General features: G+C 33.4%; 1 protein-coding gene across 5 annotated transcripts in view; it reads left to right on the plus strand.

Moving 5' to 3' along the window:
* The window catches only part of Ctl2 (Choline transporter-like 2), a 127953-nt gene that overhangs the window by 41362 nt on the left and 71591 nt on the right, over nt 1-15000 (plus strand). The window contains exon 1 of one of the 5 annotated variants that reach the window (XM_068382891.1): nt 11305-11355. The exons of 2 other annotated variants lie outside the window; for them this stretch is intronic. The gene's annotated coding sequence lies outside the window, so the exon portion shown is untranslated. Of the gene's footprint in view, nt 1-11304; nt 11392-15000 lie in introns of those variants that run through there. 2 more of the 5 variants (XM_068382892.1, XM_068382893.1) reach the window with 2 other exon arrangements.

The following is a 15000-nucleotide window of genomic DNA, read 5'->3' on the forward strand; positions in this document are numbered from 1 at the left end:
TAATTTTGATTCTCTCTCTCTCTCTCTCTCTCTCTCTCTCTCTCTCTCTCAAGAAAAATGAGAAAGCTATGCTCGCTTGAAACTTTTTTTTACTAAACATGAGAATTCTCTCTCTCTCTCTCTCTCTCTCTCTCTCTCTCTCTCTCTCTCTCTCTCTCTCTCTCTCTCAAGAAACATATGTACGGCTGAAACACTTCTTTGTAAAGGGATCATGAGGAACATGTGGTAGACAACATAGACTGGTAGTGCTCTCTCTCTCTCTCTCTCTCTCTCTCTCTCTCTCTCTCTCTCTCTCTGAGACTTTCATTTATGCGTGCATAATATTGGCATCAATATTACATCCTCTCTCATACAAGAAGTGTTTGCTTTAACTCTCTCTCTCTCTCTCTCTCTCTCTCTCTCTCTCTCTCTCTCTCTCTCTCTCTCTCTCTCGTTGCTTTATTATTCAGAGTGACTAAGGAAGGAAGAGAGAGAGAGTTAAATAATGTTTGAAGTAGCAAGAAGAAGAAATATGTGCGTAGGGCGATAGGATTGAATTTCGGGTCGTCCGAGCTCTAGACAGAGACTCGGTTCAGAGATTCCTGTAAGTGTTGAAATCAACGATGAACTGTCTTGTTGGTATAATGGAGTTTCCGGGAGTTTCACTGGAGTATTTTTTATTCTGAATAATCTCTTGTAATTAATTTTACAGTATTTTAATGTTTTGGTCTTATACACACACACACACACACACACATATATATATATATATATATATATATATATATATATATATATATATAAAAATCTACCTCATACTTGGGATCGAACCCTAGCCCCTTCTAATGAAAGGCCAGGTCGCTTCCAACCATGCATGGTAGGCATGGTTGGAAGCAACCTGGCCTTTCATTAGAAGGGGCTAGGGTTCGATCCCAAGTATGAGGTAGAAATTTATTTCTATTTGAGCACGATATTGTGTTGATATTTATCCATATATATTATATATATCTATATATATATATATATATATGTATATATATATATATATATATATATATATATATATATATATATATATATATATATATATATATATATATAAAAATCCATCACTACCAGTCTATGTTATCTAACCCATGTAATTAATTTGGCTTTCCACTCCTCCACTTTTATAGGTTATCAGGTGCTTATCCAATTTCTGAAACCAAGTGTTCATACTTGCCAATTCAAAAATCTGAGCCATCTCTTATATAGACTCCCCATTTTCATTTCTAATTCCAATCCATGGCCTCCGTATACCTCCTCATATCTATCCCATTCTCTTCCCCACTCTGTCATTCATCTCTGCTCTTATAATTAGCTTCTCTTTAACTGTTCCAAATTCCTGTCTAAATAATTCTTTTCCCTGTTCGTGGAAACCCATCAGCCCTTGATGCTGTAGTTATATTTACTATCTAATTCCTTATTATCATTAAAATCTTTTAAATTTGTCATTTATTATCTTTACTTCTACCACTTTCTCCTTCCAGTTATGACCTATCATGACCCCAAACTCCATTTCTTCCCTCTCGGGACCTGCTGTAATAGAGCTTATACGCATCTCCTGTCTCTATTTCCATTTCCTTTTATCTACTCTTTTGCACACACAGAATATCTATCCTCCAATCCTATCCAATTTTCCCGTTAGTGCATCGACTTTCTAAAGACAAGTACCTGCTCTGATGTTCCATTCTCTCACTAGCTTCTTTGGGCGCAGTCGTAAACCCTGCGGTACCCCCTCCTACATTTATCTTGGAATAATCACGCTTGTAGAGGACCTTGACCATTGCCGTCGCCAAGGTCCATGTATAGACTTTGGCCGTTTCAATACTGATATTGAAACGTGACTCACCCTAGCAGCATCCCCATTTCGAATCGTATCATGCGCAAACTAAGAAAGTGAAGAGAGTTCTATCGTAAATAGTTGACTTGAAAAGACATTTTATCGTAAATATTAGACTTGAAAATATATTTTATCGTAAATTGTAGACTTGAAAAGATATTTTATCGTAAATAGTAGACTTGGAAAGAAATTTTATCGTAAATAGTAGACTTGAAAAGACATTTTATCGTAAATATTAGACTTGAAAATATATTTTATCGTAAATTGTAGACTTGAAAAGATATTTCATCGTAAATAGTAGACTTGAAAAGAAATTTTATCGTAAATAGTAGACTTGAAAAGACATTTTATCGTAAATTGTAGACTTGAAAAGATATTTTATCGTAAATAGTAGACTTGAAAAGACATTTTATCTTGAATAGTAGACTTGAAAAGATATTTTATCGTAAATAGTAGACTTGAAAAGACTTTTTATCGTAAATAGTAGACGTGAAAAGACATTTTATCTTGAATAGTAGACTTGAAAAGATATTTTATCGTAAATAGTAGACTTGAAAAGACATTTTATCTTGAATAGTAGACTTGAAAAGATATTTTATCGTAAATAGTAGACTTGAAAAGACTTTTTATCGTAAATAGTAGACGTGAAAAGACATTTTATCGTAAATAGTAAACTTGAAAAGACATTTTATCTTGAATAGTAGACTTGAAAAGATATTTTATCGTAAATAGTAGACTTGAAAAGACTTTTTATCGTAAATAGTAGACGTGAAAAGACATTTTATCGTAAATAGTAAACTTGAAAAGACATTTTATCTTGAATAGTAGACTTGAAAAGATATTTTATCGTAAATAGTAGACTTGAAAAGACTTTTTATCGTAAATAGTAGACGTGAAAAGACATTTTATCGTAAATAGTAGACTTGAAAAGACATTTTATCTTGAATAGTAGACTTGAAAAGATATTTTATCGTAAATAGTAGACTTGAAAAGACTTTTTATCGTAAATAGTAGACGTGAAAAGACATCTTATCGTAAATAGTAGACTTGAAAAGACATTTTATCTTGAATAGTAGACTTGAAAAGATATTTTATCGTAAATAGTAGACTTGAAAAGACTTTTTATCGTAAATAGTAGACTTGAAAAGACTTTTTATCGTAAATAGTAGACTTGAAAAGACATTTTATCGTAAATAGTAGACTTGAAAAGACATTTTATCGTAAATAGTAGACTTGAAAAGATATTTTATCGTAAATAGTAGACTTGAAAAGACTTTTTATCGTAAATAGTAGACGTGAAAAGACATTTTATCGTAAATAGTAGACTTGAAAAGACATTTTATCTTGAATAGTAGACTTGAAAAGATATTTTATCGTAAATAGTAGACTTGAAAAGACTTTTTATCGTAAATAGTAGACGTGAAAAGACATCTTATCGTAAATAGTAGACTTGAAAAGACTTTTTATTTTGAATAGTAGACTTGAAAAGATATTTTATCGTAAATAGTAGACTTGAAAAGACTTTTTATCGTAAATAGTAGACTTGAAAAGACTTTTTATCGTAAATAGTAGACTTGAAAAGACATTTTATCGTAAATAGTAGACTTGAAAAGACATTTTATCGTAAATAGTAGACTTGAAAAGACTTTTTATCGTAAATAGTAGACTTGAAAAGACATTTTATCTTGAATAGTAGACTTGAAAAGACATTTTATCGTAAATAGTAGACTTGAAAAGACATTTTATCTTGAATAGTAGACTTGAAAAGACATTTTATCTTGAATAGTAGACTTGAAAAGATATTTTATCGTAAATAGTAGACTTGGAAAGACATTTTATCGTAAACAGTAGACTTGGAAAGACATTTTATGGTAAATAGTAGACTTTAAAAGACATTTTATCGTAAATAGTAGACTTGAAAAGATGTTTTATCGTACAGGGTTGACATAAAAAGACTTTTATTATACATGATTGACTTAGAAGAAGTCTTATCATACACATTAGACTTAAAGAAACTTCTGCCATACACCGTAAACGAGAAAAGGGTTGTATCGTACAAAATAGACCAAGTATTGGAGAAGGAAGAACAAAGCAATTTTATGAACCCACTGACTGGGCGGCCTTGAGTCCTGCCAAGGCCGTAGTCCTGAGAGGTAGGATATCTGGGCACCTCTTTTTTTTCTGGTAGGAATGTTCAGTCAGACATCGAGGTCAGTTATGTCCTTCAAACTTCACTATGATGTTCGATAAAGTAAGTTATATCAGCAGATTATTCATTTCAATATTCAAAAGGAGCTTGTTTGTCTTAGTTCAAAAAAGCAGATTATAGATATAATTTAACCAACAGTAGGCCTACACAGGACAGATTCTTTAACAGAGGGATAACTTTTTTTAACAAATAACGATACTTAGATTGAATTTAAGGAACAGTAGGCCTACACAGGACAAAGGCTTAAACAGAAATAACTTCTTTGCACGAATAACTATAATTAGATTGAATTTAAGGGACAGAAGGCCTACACAGGACAAAGGCTTAAACAGAAATAACTTCTTTGCACGAATAACTATAATTAGATTGAATTTAAGGGACAGTAGGCCTACACAGGACAAAGGCGTAAACAGAAATAACTTCTTTGCACGAATAACTATAATTAGATTGAATTCAAGGGACAGTAGGCCTACACAGGACAAAGGCTTAAACAGAAATAACTTCTTTGCACGAATAACTATAATTAGATTGAATTTAAGGGACAGTAGGCCTACACAGGACAAAGGCTTAAACAGAAATAACTTCTTTGCACGAATAACTATAATTAGATTGAATTTAAGGGACAGTAGGCCTACACAGGACAAAGGCTTAAACAGAAATAACTTCTTTGCACGAATAACTATAATTAGATTGAATTTAAGGGACAGTAGGCCTACACAGGACAAAGGCTTAAACAGAAATAACTTCTTTGCACGAATAACTATAATTAGATTGAATTTAAGGGACAGAAGGCCTACACAGGACAAAGGCTTAAACAGAAATAACTTCTTTGCACGAATAACCATAATTAGATTGAATTTAAGGGACAGAAGGCCTACACAGGACAAAGGCTTAAACAGAAATAACTTCTTTGCACGAATAACCATAATTAGATTGAATTTAAGGAACAGTAGGCCTACACAGGACAAAGGCTTAAACAGAAATAACTTCTTTGCACAAATAGCCATAATTAGATTGAATTTAAGGAACAGTAGGCCTACACAGGACAAAGGTTTAAACAGAAATAACTCCTTTACACAAATAACTACAATTAGATTGAATTTAAGGAACAGTAGGCCTACACAGGCTAGAGGCTTAAACAAAGGGGTGCCTTCTTTACACAAATAACCGCAATTAGATTGAATTTAAATAACAGTAGGCCTGTCCAAAACAAAATAATTTTTGACCGCCACTTTGTAATAAGAATAAGCATGGGCACTTAAATTTAACTTACAAAGCAAGCTAACGAAAAATAAATATCAATAAGTTGAAAAAAAAAAAGATTAAGTAATTAAAAATTATAAATCAGCTTACTGTGCACGATTAGTTTTACACATATATAAGCTCGTTTTAATAATTCTATTTCTATATTAAAACCCCCCAAAACAAGAAGAGCATTACTCATCCCTACGAGACACGCCCCTCGAAACAAAACAGTAGTGTTTGTTTGCTTCTCCGGTCATATGTTTAGTCCGTCTTAGATGATATTGTTTTTAGTAAATCTCTAATAAATGCTCAAACATTTCTAATAATAATATTAAAGATAATGAACACATTCACTTCAATAAAAGAAAATTTACACATTCGGTTCATAGCGACAAAGCCAGGAATAATAAGCTAGGAGTGCATTCTAAAGCGATTGTTTTAAATATAACATCATTAACTGCACGCAACGTGCACTCAGCGATAATGAACTGTTACACGCATCATAGACATACACAACACAACATAAGAGCGGCGGCTGGATGAAAAATGGATGATATGAAACATTGGATGAAGTTTAAATGATGGATGGAGCCATGGGTGACAGTGGCCGAGGCTCGGGTATACCATGGCAACCTGAACGAACGCACGAACGAACGCAACAACAAAGGCTGGCAGCATCCCTCGGAGAAATAACCGTTTCGAATGAAATAATAATGATAATAATAATTTTATTTCTGTCCTTCGAGGATTATGATAATCCTCGAAGGACAGAAATAAAGATTATTATTATTATTATTATTATTATTATTATTATTATTATTATTATTATTTCATTCGAAACGGTTATTTCTCCGAGGGATGCTGCCAGCCTTTGTTGTTGCGTTCGTTCGTGCGTTCGTTCAGGTTGCCATGGTATACCCGAGCCTCGGCCACTGTCACCCATTGCCACCCATGGCTCCATCCATCATTTAAACTTCATCCAATGTTTCATATCATCCATTTTTCATCCAGTAGCCACTCTTATGTTGTGTTAACAGCCCGTATGTCTATGATGCGTGTAACAGTTCATTATCGCTGAGTGCACGTTGCGTGCAGTTAATGATGTTATATTTAAAACAATCGCTTTAGAATGCACTCCTAGCTTATTATTCCTGGCTTTGTCGCTATGAACCGAATGTGTAAATTTTCTTTTATTGATGTGAATGTGTTCATCATCTTTAATATTATTATTAGAAATGCTTGAGCATTTAGTAGAGATTTACTAAAAACAACATCATCTAAGACGGACTAAACATATGACCGGAGAAGCAAACAAACACCACTGTTTTGTTTCGAGGGGCGTGTCTCGTAGGGATGAGTAATGCTCTTCTTGTTTTGGGGGTTGGGCAGGCCAAGGGGGGTTGGGACAGGCCTTGGGACAGGCCAAGCTTGGCGGGTAAGCCATGAACAATGGCCGTAGGGGTTCCTTGGGGGAGTTAGGGGGTGTAGGATCTGGGTGAAGAGTAGACTAGGGAGATATGAACGATAGCAAAGCGGATACTTTGCACACAAGGGCTCGAGTAAGCTCAGCGGCTCAGATGGGAGCGTTCTCTACGGTAGGATGTGGTAAGGCGAAGTTCAGGGCCGTTGAAGTTCGTTTAGAAATAATAGAATTATGTATATAATTAGTTGTTTGTTCAGGTTTCGTGTAATATTTATATAAATGGAGTCAATATGGCCACTTTTTAACTTGACATCAATCATCTTTGCCTTTTACTTTTATCCCATTTCTATATGGGGTCGCTGTTTCTATTATAGTTAGCCTTCTCCATCTTCCTTTGTCCAGTACATATTTTTCTCTTATCAACGGACTATTTTACATTAAGGAATAAAGTTAAGATTCAAATGTTACTGAATTTATATAAACATTACATTTAACAAATTTGGTAGACCATTATGTAATGTGATGATATAAGGGCTTTCAAGAGGAAACTGAAGACTTGTTTTATAAGTACCTCGATCATGTGGATTTGAAGATAAACGAGCATTGTGCGGTGTGAAATGATCAGTGCCTTGGAATGTATACGATCAAATTAATTATGAAAGGTCCTGTGGATAGTAGGATTCCCCAGACTCAAGAAACCGTTCTGGTATAAGGCTTACATTTGAATTTATGACAATAACAACAATCTGGGATTCATGTCAATCCTAGAACGTCGGCATATCTGTATTGACTGAGCCAGTCCGTGTGATTACTCATGGTGATATAACGAAGAATATTGCTAGCATAACGCAGTTTTTATATTATTATTATTATTATTATTATTATTATTATTATTATTATTATTATCATTAGCCAAGCTACAACCGTAGTTGTAAAAGCAAGATGCTATAAGCCCAAGGGCTCCAACAGGGAAAAATAGCCCAGTGAGGAAAGGAAATAAGGAATTAAATAAATGATGAGAATAAATAACAATAAATCATTCTAAAAACAGTAACAGCGTCAAAACAGATATGTCCTATATAAACTATTAACAATGTCAAAAACAGATATGTCATATACAAGGTATATATAAATTACTACATATTTTCTTAACTTACGATTGGCTTTAGAAAAAGAAACATTATCAGAAGCTCCAATGTTCAACCTTAGGGTGAACTGTAGTCAAAACGGAATTTACAACTGAGTCTATCTATTTGAAGACTTGAAATTATCTTCGGTAGCAAAGCAACAGCCACTTCAATACGTTATATACATCACTTATTCTCTTATTATTATTATTATTATTATTATTATTATTATTATTATTATTATTATTATTATTAAACTACCACCCTAGTTGGAAAAGCCAGATGCTATAAGCCCAAGGGCTCCAACAAGGAAAAAATAGCCCAGTGAAGAAAGGAACTAAGGAAATAAACTATATATGAAGTAATGAACAATTAACATAAAATATTTTAAAAACAGTAACAACATCAAAACAGATATTTCATATATAAACTATAAAAAGACTTATGTCAGCCTGTTCAACATGAAAAAAAAACAAACATTTGCTATAAGGTTGAACTTTTACTGTGTCCTTCCTTCCCAAACTCCTCTTCACTACCATGTAATTATCATGTGAAAATCAGTGGTCATTTTCTCAAACAGGAAGGTCCATTTAGTCAGTTACCAACTACTATATTCGTCTTTATGGATATTTATTTCATCATCATCATCATCTCCTACGCCTATTGACGCAAAGGACCTCGGTTACATTTTGCCACCCGTCTCCATCTTGAGCTTTTGATTCAATACTTCTCCATTCATCATCTCCTACTTCACGCTTCATAGTCCTCAGCCATGCAGGCCTGGGTCTTCCAACTCTTCTAGTCCCATGTGGAGCCCAGCTGAACGTTTGGATATTTATTTAAAAACACATTTTATATGAAATCTCCAGGAGACTATTTTCGTTATTCATGACGAATGGGTTGACACCATCTACATACTGTTGTGTCATAGCCTCTGTACCATGGTCTTCCATTGTCTTCGGGTAGTTATCTTGGTAGAGGGATCACTATTCGTTCTTATTGCTCTTTCTCTATTATTTCTGAAGTTTTTATTATGTTTATAAAAGACTCATTTTAATGTTACTGTTCTTGAATTATTTTAATTCAAGTGTTCATTACTTCTCTTGTAGTTTATTTGTTTCTTGTTTCCTTCCACACGGGGCAGTTTTTCTCTGTTGGAGTCCTTTGGCTTATAGCATCCTGCTTTTCCAACTAGGGAACTCGGGTTGTAGGTTAGCTAATAATAATAATAATAATAATAATAATAATAATAATAATAATAATAATAATAATAATAATCTATGGTTACTTTCCCACTTGGTAAGTATATTATTATTATTATTACTTGCTAAGCTACAACCCGAGTTCCCTAGTTGGAAAAGCAGGATGCTATAAACCAAAGGGCCCCTTACAGGGAAAATAGCCCAGTGAGGATAGGAAACAAGGAAAAATAAAATATCTTAAGAAGAGTAACGTTAGAATAAATATCTCCTATATAAATTATAAAATCTTAAAAAAAAAACAAAAAAAAACAAGAGGAACAGAAATAAGATAGAACAATGTGCCCGTGTGTACCCTCAAGCAAGAGAACTCAAGAGAACTAGGATAGACTGTTCAGATATGGTAAGCAAATCTTCAAGTTCACTCGGGAGTCAAACCAATGAGAAGAGCTCCTGCCTATCTGCAGAAGAATAAAAATGTTCTCTAGACTTGGAGAGTGTCATAATCTGTGTCAGTTTAGGTTTTGCCAGGTGGAATATTTTTCAGATATTCTGTTCTACAATTGTGTGTATATATATATATATATATATATATATATATATATATATATATATATATATATATATATATATATATATATATATATATATAATTATCACCCATTACTAGCCACAGCAGGAAAAAGGCCTCAGACATGTCTTTCCATATGCGTATGTTTATGATCTTTGTATGCCAATCTATACATACATACATACATACGTATTTTATACATAATATATATTTTTACGAAAAATAATGCATGCATAATTTATACAAAACGTATAACTTTACGAAATAAATATTATTCATCATATCATTTAGACTTTTTAGAGTGAATTTAAAGAAATATAATGCTCTATACCTCTTTTTTCCATGTCAAAAGCTGAAATTCTGAACTTGCCACCAATTTCAAATCAGTGGTTATCTGAAAACTGCATGAAATAAGCTGTCAAGTGGCCTTTGTTTTTACACTAGACATCTCTCTCTCTCTCTCTCTCTCTCTCTCTCTCTCTCTCTCTCTCTCTTCATACGTATACATAGACATATAATAATGAAAATTAGGGTTATACATAGAGGTATAATGATGAAAAGTAGGCCTACGCATAGAGGTATAATGATGAAAAGTAGGCCTACGCATAGAGGTATAATGATGAAAAGTAGGCCTACGCATAGAGGGATAATGATGAAAAGTAGGCCTATGCATAGAGGTATAATGATGAAAAGTAGGCCTACGCATAGAGGTATAATGATGAAAAGTAGGCCTACGCATAGAGGTATAATGATGAAAAGTAGGCCTACGCATAGAGGTATAATGATGAAAAGTAGGCCTACGCATAGAGGTATAATGATGAAAAGTAGGCCTACGCATAGAGGTATAATGATGAAAAGTAGGCCTACGCATAGAGGTATAATGATGAAAAGTAGGCCTACGCATAGAGGTATAATGATGAAAAGTAGGCCTATGCATAGAGGTATAATGATGAAAAGTAGGCCTACGCATAGAGGTATAATGATGAAAAGCAGGCCTATGTCATATTTCATGCAGACTAAATTTGCATGAAGTTATTTGGTAAATGGCCAATTGCCTTCGCTGTTAGTAGTTTGTAGTTAGTTAATTCTAGCACGAGGCTTTTTAGACATATCTTAATCTATAAAGAAGAAGTTTGTTGACTATGAAATAGTTTTTTTAGTTCTTAGGTCTTTTTTATAGTTTATATTATGAAATATCTGTTTCCATGATGTTATTGTTTTAGAAATATCTTATTAATTGTTAATTATTTCTTATATCGTTTATTTATTTCCTTATTTCCTTTCCTCACTGGGCTACGTTTCCCTGTTGGAGCCCTTAGGCTTATAGCACCTTGCTTTTCCAACTAGTGTTGTAGCTTAGCTACTACTACTACTACTACTACTAATAATAATAATAATAATAATAATAATAATAATAATAGTAATGATAATAATTTCAAGGTCCATCCTTCGCTTTGTCTTAATTTCTCCCCCCCCCCCCATTCCCCTCTCGTCTTGTTTTACATTTCTTTGTGAAAATGTCTAGTAAGGGGGACTTAAGCCATGTATCCTCCCAGATTTGAACAGGCCATTGCGCGAATCCCCCCCTCCCCTTGGCTAACTCCCCCCCCCCCCCCCCATTTCCCCCAGTCTCCAACCAAAAGGAAGCATAGGCTGCCAGGACTCTCTCTCTCTCTCTCCCTCACTCAGTTGTGTTCTCCCGCTTCGGATACCAGTTGTGGTGTGTGGCATCGTGTTCCGATTCATCTTGCCGTCTGTATATATCTCATATAAATAGCCGTATAGGAGTGTTTTTAATTCTTGATATTTCATAAACAATTCTCGGTGTGATCTGCAAAATTTTGTGAAATAATTTGGTGTATATCGTGATAGAAAACTCAATGTTTAAAGTGATTTAGTGGCAACTCTTTACCAGATAGCTATGTGGATGGCTGGAGAGACGTTCTTCGAAATGATATTGTGCTCCAGATGTGTGGTCAATAATTAAATCCCTTTACGTATGGATAATAGAAATGACAACCTTTGATTTCCTTATTAAATCTCTAAACGAACTATAACAAATTGAGTAAGATATGTGTAACAGTGATACGTATGTTTTTAAGGGAACTTCACCCAGTCGAAAATTTGCCCCGATGAAATAACCATCTTATTTATGTAATTATAATAAGAAATCCCAATGTGAAATATATATTAATTCCCAAAATTACTCTTGGTTCAGTAACCAATGAAGGGATACAGTTTTCACAGGGTAGAATAGTGGCAAACAAACAAACAACAAGAAAAGTGTTTAGTGTCCAGCGTGAGTTGCGTCCATGCCCTTTAAATGAGATTTTGGGAGACCCCGGACTTGGAGACAAAGAAGAAAAAGATGAATCGATTGATTGTATTTTGTTTATGGTAGATTAAAAGGTAGATAATTCATATGTAAAAGAATGAGGACCGTAGCTGCAGTAGCCACGGATATTGAACACATTTCCCTAAGCAGATTTTGTTAAGAACGTAGAGCTCTCTCTCTCTCTCTCTCTCTCTCTCTCTCTCTCTCTCTCTCTCTCTCTCTCTCTCTCTCTCTCTCCAAACATATTAAAAATATAATAATGAGAGGCAGACCTATACATAGAAGTATAAGCGTGAAAAGTAGGCCTATGTCATATTTCATGCAGACTATATTTGCAACAAGTTGTATAAAATTTCCTTTGAATTTTTCATAGCCTGAAATTGAGCATGCATGTAAAGTTTTGTTGGTGGCAACCAGAAACTTGTTTGGGGAAAATATTACTGTGAAAGCCTTGAGAACTAGTGATTAGCCTAGACCAAAAGTAATATTTTGGCTTGTTGACAAATCTCATTATATTTTTACTATCGTATCTATTTCTTTTTAATTTGTTTTTCAGTTTTTTTCCCCTAATTCTACGTTATTCCCTGGTTTAATATGTTTTACCTTACACGGGTGCTTTACTAATTTGTTCGCTATTGCGTATAACATTCGAGTTTAACTACTATTTTTCTAGTTAAACTTTTTTATAATCATTATACTGTTATTATTTAAGAAAATCATCATTAATTGTTTATTTGTTATACAAGACCATTTGTAATTTACAATATTATTATTGTTATTATTATTATTATTATTATTATTATTATTATTATTATTATACTCCTAAACAAACTAGCTAGACTTTTTATAATGGCTGTATTGTTATTTTGAAAGAAAATCCTCACTAATTGTTTATTTAATATACAAGACCATTTGTAATGTACAGAATTAACTTTAATTACTCGCATCTACAAATGTAAAACTGCAAATATCCTTCTCATGCTTCAAAATGGTTCGTTGCAGATGTTAGCCAGGGTTAGTTGAACTCTACTGCAGTGAAATACTTTTGTCACGATCCCTCCTCACTTCACTGGTCTCCGAATGACTTACCTTGGTTTAACGATCAATGGCACACACGCACACTTTCTTTCGCTAAAAACAAAACAAAAATGTGACCTTGATAAAACTGCGTTTGTCCTGCTAGGTCAATGTAGACGTCTTGGTATGAACTTGATTGAAACTAAGCCTGTTTTGATTGCATGAAAAACTTATTTGACGGGAAGGTAAAGATCAACATTGCGTGCAATATAGGAGTGGAATGTACGGCGTATGTGCTGTGATTGCAACTCGCTTGTTTTGCGCCATATTTTGATCTCGTGAAAAAACTTTAATGGCAGTATTATCTATAAAGCTCAATACTGCTTGCAATATAGGAGTTAATGGTACAATATATGTGCTGTAAGAAGTCCAAAGCTCCCAATAATGCATACAGGTTTATTGCATGCAAGTTATACACGATTCAACTGCTAGACAATGATTTTTATTGGTGATTTCTTTCTTATTATATTACCTGGCCTGTAGGCCAGACACCTGGGTAGAGGGGGTAGTAAAATGATTCTCTAGAGATTGCAAAAGAAGCAGGGGAAAGAAGAGAAGACGATGGATTGACGAGCTAAGAAAATGTGCGGTCATAGACTGGCATAGATGGGCTATGAGCAGGCGGGAATGGAATTACATGTCTGAGGTCTTTGTCCTGCAGTGGACTAAATACGGCCGATATATAATATATATATATATATATATATATATATATATATATATATATATATATATATATATATATATATATATATAATATATATATATATATATAATTCTTTCTCATATATATATATATATATATATATATATATATATATATATATATATATATATATATATATATATATATAATTCTCTCTCTCTCTCTCTCTACGAGGAAGAAAGTTACTGCTTTAAATATATTCTATTTTAATTGTTCATTACTTCTCTTGTAGTTTATTTCCTTGCTTCCTTGCCTCACTGGGCTATTTATCCCTGTTGGGACCCTTGGGTTCATACCATCCTGTTTATCCAACTAGGGTTGTAGCTTAGCTAGTAGTAATAGTAATAAGGGTAATGGCAGCGGGTATAATAGTAGCCAAAGTTTAGCAGCCAAAGAGTTCCACTACCGGTTGTGTAACTGTGGTTCAAGGTAGTAGTTGGTATAGTTGTAGATTTGGGCAGCCGGCGTCCCCAGCATTCCTTTTGTTTCTTTGTTTTCGAGAGAGAGAGAGAGAGAGAGAGAGAGAGAGAGAGAGAGAGAGAGAGAGAGAGAGAGAGAGAATGGTTATTTGAATAGGGGGAAGTAAATTACGTTGGGAACTAACTGGCTTTTGATCGTAAACATCGGCCTAAAATAAATGTTAGATATATCTAATTACCTTTCGATGAAAAAAAAAAAATCTTATTATTGCACGAAAAAAAAAACACATTAAATAAATGCTTACTTTTAAACTCTGCTGTAGAAATAAAAAAAAATTAGGATACTGATAATTAGCTGATTTTAGGTACAGTTTAAACCTGAACTGTACCGATAGCTTCCCCGTGATTCATTTACCTCTCTCTCTCTCTCTCTCTCTCTCTCTCTCTCTCTCTCTCTCTCTCTCTCTCTCTCTCTCTCTCTCTCTCTCTCTCTCTCTCTCTCAGCCCTGTGGCCTTGCAGTACTGTGAAATGTGTATATCATATTCATTATTATTTTTGTTATTATTATTATAAATATTATTATTAAAGAGATGAACATGACCCCTAAAGAGCTGGCCCCAATAAATTCAGAATATATATATATATATATATATATATATATATATATATATATATATATATATATATATATATATATATATATATATATATATATATATATATATATATATATATTATATATATATATAAAACCAAGTTATAAATTAAAACCTATATTAGATAGAATTGCATTTTATTTATTATATAGTATATATATATATATATAT

The sequence above is a fragment of the Palaemon carinicauda genome, chromosome 11 (genome assembly GCF_036898095.1).
Source record: "Palaemon carinicauda isolate YSFRI2023 chromosome 11, ASM3689809v2, whole genome shotgun sequence".
Classification (NCBI taxonomy): Eukaryota; Metazoa; Arthropoda; class Malacostraca; order Decapoda; family Palaemonidae; genus Palaemon; species Palaemon carinicauda.